Source organism: Haliotis cracherodii, unplaced genomic scaffold (assembly GCF_022045235.1).
Source record: "Haliotis cracherodii isolate W230 unplaced genomic scaffold, xgHalCrac1.p SCAF_6, whole genome shotgun sequence".
In the NCBI taxonomy this organism is placed as follows: Eukaryota; Metazoa; Mollusca; class Gastropoda; order Lepetellida; family Haliotidae; genus Haliotis; species Haliotis cracherodii.
In genome coordinates this window covers 38,567,227-38,578,905 of record NW_027266319.1, presented here as the reverse complement: position 1 = coordinate 38,578,905, position 11,679 = coordinate 38,567,227, and the positions used below count along the sequence as shown (strand labels likewise).

General features: G+C 42.2%; 2 pseudogenes; both read left to right on the top strand.

The window, feature by feature from the left end:
* The first annotated feature begins 3,285 nt into the window (after window positions 1–3,285).
* LOC139446422 (uncharacterized) lies at window positions 3,286–4,263 on the top strand (annotated as a pseudogene).
* Window positions 4,264–4,273: 10 nt separating this feature from the next.
* On the top strand, window positions 4,274–5,377 carry LOC139446421 (uncharacterized; annotated as a pseudogene).
* Window positions 5,378–11,679: the final 6,302 nt, after the last annotated feature.

The window sequence follows — 11,679 nt, the reverse complement described above, 5'->3', positions numbered from 1 at the left end:
CTTATTGAAATAGTAGGTTAAATAGTTCGTTAAGATAATCCACCTATTTCACAAATGTCCAATCTTATAAAATCCGCTCTTAGTTCTCGCTATCGCTGAACAATGATCTTAGGACATCCCATTACGGGTCAAGTCAGAACGACCTTTCGTCCGACCAATCAAAGCGTCGCTTACCAGATCATGAAAGTGACAGTCGTATCGGTTTTCTAATAAATGCAACCTCGAAAACGTTAACACGGGGCATTCCGAACGATAGTTACGGACCGTACGACTGATTCCGTCACAATTATGGTCTATCTCTCGTTTCCATGGGATAAACATTTGAACGGAAGAAGCGTTGCACTGCCATACAATCTCAACCATATATTAGACATTCCAGAATGTTTTTTTGTCCAGTTTTCAAAATTTTAATCGAGAACTGTCAACATATTTTTCAAGCGTAGTCTCAAATGGAAGTCGCCAGGTTGAAACGAGTGCCGTAAAGCTCGAGAAAGCTGCTTTCTAATTGGCTGATGTCGACTTCTTGTTAGTCATTTCAGTGGTCGGTCAAAGTTAGCGAAAGGTCGTTCTGACATTCACATGCTAAATCTCATCAGCAATAGAACATGACAGACCAAGTTTCTTTGCATAATAGAAAATTTAACACCAATATAGTAACAGTTTTGAGTTCCTAAATGAGACAGTAAAAGGCGACTAACGGGATTGGGTGGTCAGGCTCGGTGACTTGGTTGATGCATGTGATCCATCCCCATTGCGTGGATCGATGTTCATAATATCAATCACTGGATTGTGTGGTCCGGACTCTATTATATACAGACCGCTGTCATATAGCTGGAATATTGCTGAGTGAGGCGTTAAACAACAACAAAAAACAAAAACAAAACACCTAAATAAGACAGTTATCAGGTACCACGAGGCTATTCCAGGATAGAGGCTTGGTCCCAGAACCAATGGATGGATCGGGTGGTCAAGCTGGCTGACTTGGTTGATTCATGTCATCGATCCCAATTGCGTGGATCGATGTTCATAATATCAATCACTGGATTGTGTGGTCCAGCCTCTATTATTTACAGACCGCTGGAATAGTGCTGAGTATGGCGTGAAACAAAAAACAACAACTAACCAATGGATGGATCTGCAGGGCTTGTTTCACGAAGCGATCACAGCGCTACGACCGACTTAAGTTAAAAACGGTCGTAGCTCTACCGTTACTTTGTGAGACGGGGCCCCGTGCTCGGGTTATGTGGGAACTAGAATAGTGTGTGTCAGTGGTGGTCCCTCCCCGAGGTGGTCGTTTGTTGATCATGCTATCGTCCACTGGTTTGCCTATAGTAAAGATTCGATTATATTACAGGCCCCTGCAGATGTACTTAGATTTCATCTTTGGAGTATCATGCATATGGTGGCCATCATATGACTAAGATCCCCTTTGTATCTGTAACAGTACAGAGTACCCTTTAAGATCCGCATTAAAAGTGGTCTTCAGCAACGCACGCTTGTCGTAAGAGGTGACTAACGGGACTTGGTTGATTGCGGTAAATGTTTAAATGTACTCCGAGTGTCAACCACACATTACTGTTTGGCTGTTGCTTACTCCATGGCGTATTGGAGACATTTCAGTCCGCACATCTGTCTATTCCTGAAAACGTAAGGGACAATTCCGTGAGGTGCTAAACGAATTCTATATCTGATGGAGTAACTACATACAGTAAACTACGATTATAGCGAACTCAAAGGGACCACAATGTTTAATTCGTTATAACCGTAGTTGGTTATAAGCATATGTACAGCAAATGTCCGGGAACCAAAAAAAACTGTTCGTTATATCTGCCAGTTCATTGTAAACGTAGTTTACTGTACTGGTGGTGTTCCGAATAACAAAGAAGTTGACCTCAATAAATTCTCTTCCTTATGTGTAATCACTTCTAAAAACTCTTTTTCAATTGCTAGCAACCCGTGAAGATCCGGTGTAGAATAGGTCTTCAGCAACCCATGCTTGCCGTAAAAGGCGACTAGCGGGATCGTGTGGTAAGGCTCGCTGACTTGGTTGATGCATGTCATCGGTCCCAAATGCGTGGATCGATGCTCATGACGTCAATCACTAGATTGTCTGGCCCAGACTCGATTATTTACAGACCGCCGTCATATAGCTGGAATATTGCTGGGTGCGGCGTTAAACAGAAACCTACCAACCAACTAACCCGTCGACAAGTCGCAAGCATTCTATACTGTCGCCCTCATTCCAACGGCTCACGAGTCCTATCAGGACCCCCTCGGGATTGCGAGGTAGAATAAATCTCTGCTACCAAAAGTTTGTCATTTGAAATGGCAGGTGGTTATTTAGTGGGACATTGCTCCCGCTATTGGTTTGCCTGGTCCAGACGCGATCACTTTCAGGTCGCTTGGATGCAACGTTAAAATTGCTACCTGCGGCCTTAAACAATATTCAGTGTTATTTCCATATATCATCCGCACACTTCCACATGTCGAGGAATATGTTTCTCTAGTTTATGCAAAAATAAAAAACGTTGGTAACATTTAACAGTTTCGCGAGTTAATATATATATCCCTGTCCAACATCCGCTCTTTTTAACGTTAAACGACACAACTGACGTTAGAAACTTCATACATAGAACATGTCTGCCAGCGGTATAGAAACAATGCCCGTCCTTATATCGGGGATAGGAGTGAGTTAGTCGATACTAACACTTTTTTCGCACCGGACACCAGACCTGGACTTCACAAATTGTACCCATATAGAAATTCGAACCAAGGTCTTCAGCATGAGAAACGTAAATGTCCCCACGGAGTTACTTTTTGCAAGATACAAGTTAACTCAACTTCTTGTTAACGAGTTAAAACATGCCAAGGTGTACTTGATAGAAATTGGGGCATATCTGTTTGTTTTCAGGCCGCTCGCATCGCCGGCACAAGTGTCTCTGATATACAGTTACGCGGTGAACATGTTTGTATTCAACATATTATTATCTTTTAGAAACACAGAAATTAAACAAAACCCGTTTATCATATTTTGCCTGTTTAAAGTGTGGTGATGTTTTATTAGGCTGAAGATGGACCCCCATTGGCTTTCTGGAGATTTTGAATTCTTTAATTTATATTTTGAATGCCTACATATCAAATTCCAACTCTGCCAGGCAATTAATGACTCTTCGCACAAGTTATAAGGCAATGTCTGGTTGTATTCCCGCCCAACATTAGAGGTAAGGCAGTTTGGTGGGAAAGAAAGTTGAACTTTGTCGCATCCAACTAGCTATATATGTCTGTATGGCATCCAACTACCTATGTATAGCATCAAACTACCTATGTCTGTATGGCATCCAACTACCTATATCTGTATGGCATCCAACTACCAATGTCTGTATGGCATCCAACTAGCTATGTCTGTATGGCATCCAACTACCTATGTCTGTATGGCATCCGACGAGCTATGTCTGTATGGCATCCAACTATCATGTCTGTATGGCATCCAACTATCATGTCTGTATGGTATCAAACTACCTCTGTCTGTATGGCATCCAACTAGATATGTCTGTATGGCATCCAACTACCTATGTCTGTATGGCATCCATCTACCTATGTCTGTAGGGCATCCAACTATCTATGTCTGTATGGCATCCAACTAGCTATGTCTGTATGGCATCCAACTACCTATGTCTGTATGGCATCAAACTACCTCTGTCTGTATGGCATCCAGCTACCTATGTCTGTATGGCATCAAACTAGCTATGTCTGTATAGCACCAAACTACCTATGTATAGCATCAAACTACCTATGTCTGTATGGCATCCAACTACCTATATCTGTATGGCATCCAACTACCTATGTCTGTATGGCATCCAACTAGCTATGTCTGTATGGCATCCAACTAGCTATGTCTGTATGGCATCCAACTACCTCTGTCTGTATGGCATCCAACTACCTATGTCTGTATGGCATCCAACTACCTATGTCTGTATGGCATCCAACTACCTATATCTGTATGGCATCCAACTACCTATGTCTGTATGGTATCCAACTAGCTATGTCAGTATGGCATCCAACTACCTCTGTCTGTATGGCATCCAACTACCTATGTCTGTATGGCATCCAACTATCATGTCTGTATGGTATCAAACTACCTCTGTCTGTATGGCATCAAACTACCTCTGTCTGTATGGCATCCAACTACCTATGTCTGTATGGCATCCAACTATCATGTATGTATGGTATCAAACTACCTCTGTCTGTATGGCATCCAACTAGATATGTTTGTATGGCATCCAACTACTTATGTCTGTATGGCATCCATCTACCTATGTCTGTATGGCATCCGACGAGTTATGTCTGTATGGCATCCAACTACCTATGTCTGTATGGCATCAAACTACCTCTGTCTGTATGGCATCCAACTACCTATGTCTGTATGGCATCCAACTATCATGTCTGTATGGTATCAAACTACCTCTGTCTGTATGGCATCCAACTAGATATGTCTGTATGGCATCCAACTACCTATGTCTGTATGGCATCCAACTACCTATGTCTGTATGGCATCCAACTACCTATGTCTGTATGGCATCCATCTACCTATGTGTGTATGGCGTCTAACTATCTATGTCTGAATGGCATCCAACTACCTATGTCTGTATGGCATCAAACTACCTCTGTCTGTATGGCATCCAACTACCTATGTCTGTATGGCATCCAACTATCATGTCTGTATGGTATCAAACTACCTCTGTCTGTATGGCATCCAACTATCTATGTCTGTATGGCATCCAACTACCTATGTCTGTATGGCATCCAACTACCTATGTCTGTATGGCATCCAACTACCTATGTCTGTATGGCATCCATCTACCTATGTCTGTATGGCGTCTAACTATCTATGTCTGTATGGCATCCAACTACCTATGTCTGTATGGCATCCAACTAGATATGTCTGTATGGCATCCAACTACCTATGTCTGTATGGCATCCATCTACCTATGTCTGTATGGCGTCTAACTATCTATGTCTGTATGGCATCCAACTATCTATGTCTGTATGGTATCAAACTACATCTGTATGTATGGCATCCAACTACCTATGTCTGTATGGTATCAAACTACCTATGTCTGTATGGCATCCAACTAGCTATGTCTGTATGGCAATCAACTACCTATGTATAGCATCAAACTACCTCTGTCTGTATGGCATCAAACTATCTATGTCTGTATGGCATCAAACTTTCATGTCTGTATGGCATCAAACTACCTATGTCTGTATGGCATCCAACTACCTATGTCTGTATGGCATCCAACTACCTATGTCTGTATGGCATCCAACTACCTATATCTGTATGGCATCCAACTACCTATATCTGTATGGCGTCTAACTATCTATGTCTGTATGGCATCAAACTACCTATGTCTATATGGCATCCAACTACGACTGTCGTAGCTCTACTGTAGCTTTGTGGAACGGGTCCCTGGTCCATAACTTCAAATATTCCACCAAAAAGAGTTAAAGATCACCCGATTCTGGGGGCACGAGTGGCCCAGTCGTCTAAGGCGCCGCGATTCGCTGTCCCTTTGGCACGCCAGAAACCTATGATTGTGGGTTCGAATCACGGTTCGCCCCGATTACGTTTCTAGGTTTGTCAGCACCTTTCCCGTACTGGTAAACGTCTGAGACCTGCATCACTTCGGGCTTTCCTCCCACATTAAGCTGACACGCTGCGTTATAACTGGAATACTGTTAAAAGCGGCGTTAAACCCAACACACTCACTCATCCGATTCTTTCCGGTCTCTCTGTCATGGGTGACATATATAATAGTAATATTAAAGAATCGGGTAATCCTTAACATTCTTTAAGTCGTATATATGTCCGTTGACAGAGATCCTCCTTTTTTTAATCAATAAAGGTGTTTTTTTACCTCCGGGTTGGAGTAATAACCGGTTACGGTGGGTGGTGTTTCCCATAACATTTGTAACCGAGAGTTACGCATTGGCGTAGGTTAAAACGCGAAGTCACGGTGACGGCCCATTCAGTTGTGGAAATTTCCATTTACACCCAGAGCCTCTGACCTTTCAAACATTTCAGCAATGTGAATTAGGTCAGGCGAGGGGGCTCAATGACAACACACTCATGTCACTATCTTTGGACGGGTGGATTATGGCGGTCTGTGGGCGGAGTCTCGTCCTAAGCCCCGGGGTTTATAGAAATAAGGGGTCACGGGTAGCCCAGTCGTCTTAGGCGCCGCACTTCGCTGTGAAAAGTTGCGTCCCTTTTCTGTGTCATGATCCTGTGATCGTGGGTTCGATTCCTGGATTTGCACAAATTATGATCATTGGTTGCATGGTTAGTGTCTTGCATATGGAATACTGTAAGGGACATTCTCGCGATCTCGACCTTTGGAAACGAGCTAAATATGCCCAAATCACGAGAATGCGAGATCGCGAGAATGTCCCTTACAGTATTCCTTACTTGCATGTACCCCTGCTCGTGGGGTTATCAAAGTGGTATAAGTATATATTGTCCCTGAAATGCTTCAAAAAATATGTTGAAAAAATAGAGATTGCCTCTGAGCTGATGAGCACAATGAGTGTACGAGATGCATGTTTGTTTCTCTCCAAGTGCTATGTTAATTTTGTGTCAACTTCTGCAAGTTTGTAGAAATATTACCAACTGTGGGAACTCTATTAAGATACGTTCTACAGAATGCATCAGTCTTACATAACCCGACCATACCAGACCAGACTTTCAGTCAGGTGAGCTAAAATACAATGTGAACATTATACATGTTATATATCAGTCACTCGAATTTTAATTTGTATTGTCAAATGTAACATTTATGTCCAAATCCAAATCCTGCTTTGAATAAAAGCCACGAAACCCTTTCCACAATCCATTGCACGAATCCGACTGGAAGCATAAGCATGTGTTTTTGAAACACTGTCTAATACTGATGGTACCAGGTGTCTTGTGCACGTACCCGCTCCACATATTCAATCTATCCAGAAGTAAAAACAGGTCTCTACTTCAGATAAACAACGGTACATGAATTACATGGGTCGGAATATTCTGGTCCATATATACGCACCACCAAAAGAAACGCGAATACCATACATTTTGGTTAATATACGAAGAATTACTGATATTCAAGAGATATTAGACTGGTTCGACGCACAAACAAACATACTGTAGTGTTATGCTGCATGGACTGACGCTCATTAACGCATCACATGGGACGTCATAGACCCATGACTCGAGATATACCATTTGTCTCGTGCAGGATTAGCGTGTAAAGTTTGGAAATCACGTGCAGCACCTCGTGATAAGATTAAAGACACGCTGTGGTAACACTTGACTGAATGTTAGTTTTGTCATTAAGGTGAGGTGAAATTGGGTTCAACGTCGCGTCCAAGATTATTGCACTTTTTAGCGACGTGCATGCACGCGTGTGTGCTTGTGCTTGTGCTTGTGCTTCTATATACTAGTCCGGACTAATGCCGATTTATAGTGCTAGCTCACTGAGATACCATGCCGCAGTTTAACATGAATACCCCACTTAGACACACTATACTGACTCCGAGCCAACCAGTCCTTGTTTTAGACCCTTTCTGCCGAGCGCCAGACAGGGTAACAACAAGTACCATCTTTAAACATCTTTTGTTATGACGCGGCCGGGGATCGAACCTGTCATTTAGTGTCACACATGGGAAACATCTCTTCTTAACGTACATATTTCTCTACATGTTCTATGGTTCGCGTTTCTTCTGGCGGTGCGTATATACGGCCCAGAATATTCCGACCCATGTTGTTCATTCATAAATGTACTGTTAAGCATGCGTGACGGAACACTTGCTTGGCCAGACTCCACGCTGTTGAAAAGAAAATAGCTGAGTCATGGGGATTAGATGACAGTTAGGTTTGAGACAGCACATAGTCGAGGCTGCTAACCTCTTTTGGTACGCTGGATGCGGGGGTATATACTGCTGGAAATAGATAAGGGAACGCTTAGTTTTAGCCGCCGTAAAATGTATGCTATCATAGGTTCCCAGCCTTGTCTACCAAATACGTGTTGGAATCATTGCACACAAACACAACATTTAATCCTGACGTGCGTCGAATTTATATGTGCACTATTTCAAATGTACTGTCAGTAAATCTTATTTCCCTTTATGTTTTACTGTTTCCTTATAGGGGCGGTCGGATAGCCTAGTGGTTAAATCGTTCGATCGTCACGCCGAATTCGTTTCCATCAGTATATTTAGAGGATATTCGGGACTCAGAAGTGTGGTACGCTGGACGCAAATAAAATCGTATTTGGTTTATCTAGGTACTTGGCAAACTTTTATTATGGACAAGCTGTAAATAGGCCAAGTTGCCCGAACATCTGTAAAAGTTGGGTGTGCGTATCGATAAGATGCAATGTGCGACTGACTCATCCCACTTGCTCTGAATTGCCTCCAGCAGGTGACAGCTGGTTTTTTATCGCCTTGCGCAATCCAGAGTGGTGTTCCAGATCTTGACCCATGTCAACTGTGGCTGCGGTTCGCTATATGTGCCGCTTGTATTAACTGAACCTCGGTATATTGTGCGAAAAGTTCTATACCCCGAGTACGGAGTGCAGTGGTGGAGTCGTATGTTTGGGATAGTTGTATGGTTTCTTTTGTGGAATATTGCTGATTCATTCACGTCTTAATCTTTTATAGTGTGTGTGTTTGTGATGAAATACTGTGATATAACTGACTACGATTAGCCTAAATGTAGCTGGCTCAGTGAGGATGTGGTTGTGATAGCAACTCCATACATATACCATTGTTATTTGTTTAACGCTGCAATATCGCATCTCTTTGCCGGCGGTCTGTAAGTAATCGTGTCTGGCCCAGACAATCAAATGACTGACAGCATGAAGATCCATCTAAGCAATTGGGATATGATTACATGCATCAACAAAGTCCCTGACTTAAAGATAAGCAGATCGATACATAACAAATGGAACATTTCTTTTCTCGTGACCTGACACATTTGACATTTTCATTGTCGGCACCACTCGTGAAATATGAACTTTGTCAGTTCACTCGCTCAGATAAACATGTAATTTGACCCAAACTAAAGGTCAAATAATCTCTACATATTAAAGCAACGGTTACCGATATTTGATATTTCCATTTTCGTTTTACACCACCATTGGAATAAATAAGTTAACATCATATTTTGATAAGAATCCGAATTTAGGTCGGCTGATTGTCCCATTAAAAGTACGCACAACTGCAAAATATCGCCGACTGTCGATGCTTTAACGCAAGCGCACTAACACTTATGCCTGGATAGTGTAGTTCAGGGGTTTCTCCCGAGTGTACTCTTCAGTCTTCAAGTAGGACAGGGTATTCAGTGACTCGACACTTTTGTCGGTATGAATGACAGGCATGTCCCTGTCTGTACAAGGGTCAAGGCTACATGGTATCTTTCCTCAGTGACGCGACGTTCTCGTTGTACAGGTCAAGTTTACCTTGGCAGACACTATTGGCAAACTAAACATAATGCGACAGTACTTTCCAACATGATTTTTGGTATTCGGCTACTTAGATAAAGAGGATTTCTTCAATTGTATTTGATAATTGGTTGGTTGGTTTGTTTGTTTGTTGTTTTACGCCGCACTCAGCAATATTCCAGCTATATGACGGCGGTCTGTAAACAATCGTACCCATTGTACCCATGTGCGGAATCGAACCCTGGTCTTCGGCGTGACGAGCGAACGCTTTAACCCGTAGGCTACCCTACCCCCCCTTTATTGTGGAATGATATCTTACGTGGTGCATTAAGTGTTTTGAACAAATAGTTAGTCAACTTTCTAGTCCTATTGATACACAACACGTTGTGAATATTGGGTTTTGATTTAAACATATATTATTCAAATAATGCGAAAATGTTTCGCTACAAGTTATGAATACAGAACTATGCCCGTCGATTGTCATATGTCCAGACGTTCCGGAGAATAGTAGAGTACACTGTGTATGGACGAGACAGTGTGATAAGACTTGTGGGTTGAACTGTTAACTGCGGGGAACAGTCAGTCTTCGTCGTATTCCAGCAAGAGTTACTTCCCGTGGTTAGTTGATTAAATAAACGGACAACAGTTTATTCTGCACAAGGAAAGGTGAAAAGAAAGTACATTGTATGACCCAAAGTTGGAAATTATTGCAGTTACTTGTATAAGTTTACCTTTTTACAAGAAGAAAATGTTCATTTTTGAGAATGGAGATTTATTATTTGTAATCAGGATGGTTTTTTTGTTCTTTTAATGTATTATCTTTTAATTATATCTTGTACGTTCATCGCAGGAAACACACGTTTAGTCATCTTCCAAAGGCAAGGGAGATAACTCATGTCAAGGTAGGTTTTAGTCAGTTAAGTCCCTTACCTCGGGAAGCGTGAGTGAGTTGGGTTTAACACCGCAATTAACAATATTCCAGTTATATCACTGTGTGATAATAGAGGGAGAGTCCAAGTGATGAAAGTCTCAGACGTTTACCACTTTGGTAAAACCTACGAGCATTGGTATATGGTACTGACAAACCTAGAAACATAATCGGGGCGAACCGGGATTCGAAACCACAATCATAGGTTTCTGGCATGCCCAAGGGAGGCAACAGCGAATTGCGGCGCTTTGAACGACTTGGCCAACAGTCAACAAGATAGTTTGTCATATAATGGGGAGGTTTCTCTGCAGGAGAAAGCCAAAGATTAAATACGGTATCCTGTTGGGTCATTTTTGGATACATACATATGTAATAAGAGGTCAGGTGGGTACTTTCAGAATTTACAAACATGGCGTCGCCCTTGTCTCTTGGCGATCGAGTCAGAATTGACCATCGGGGATCAAATTACTGGGATAATTGGCATCATTATCATAATAATAGTCTAGGATGCCTAAAACCATTGTCTAACGGATCCTTAACAAGTGTCTAACGGGATCGGGTGGTCAAGCTTGCTGACTTGGTTGATGCATGTCGGCGTATCCCAATTGCGTAGATCAATTATCATAATGTCAATAATTGGATTGTCCTGTCAAGACTCGATTATTTACAGACCACCGTCTACTGACTCCGAACCTGAGTCTGAGACCTGCATCACTTCAGGCTTTCCTCACACAGTAAGCTGACACGCCGTGATATATCGGCGTTAAACCCAACTCACTCACTCACTCACTTGGATGTACTCGAAACCTTGGAAGCAACATGATGCCGCATTGCCACATTAGTTTTATTTAAGATATGTAATCGGCATGTCTTTAAAAAAAACATTGACTCTTGTTTTCCACCTCAACCGTGTACAATTGTTTGAAGATTTATTCTTTGCTTTAACAACGTGACGAGGTCGCCATACTCCCTGTGCACAACCTTGAACTAGATCTACGCTCCCCGCATAAGGCCTACGTGTTTTATCTCGGTGCAGTTAAACTTAACAGAAAACAATCTATCTAGGTCGATATGTAGGTTTCATCACATGTATTTGTAAAGTACACTAGTACTTGATCAGTCCACATGATTAATGTCGTGGCGCCTTTGTTGATCAAGGTGGATTTCTGTTTCATTTCAAGTATCATGTATTAGTAAGGGTGAGGTTGAGTGTCTGTCCGTTATAGAGGTGTGTGCGTGTGTGTGCGCGTGCGTGCGCGCGACGTTGTG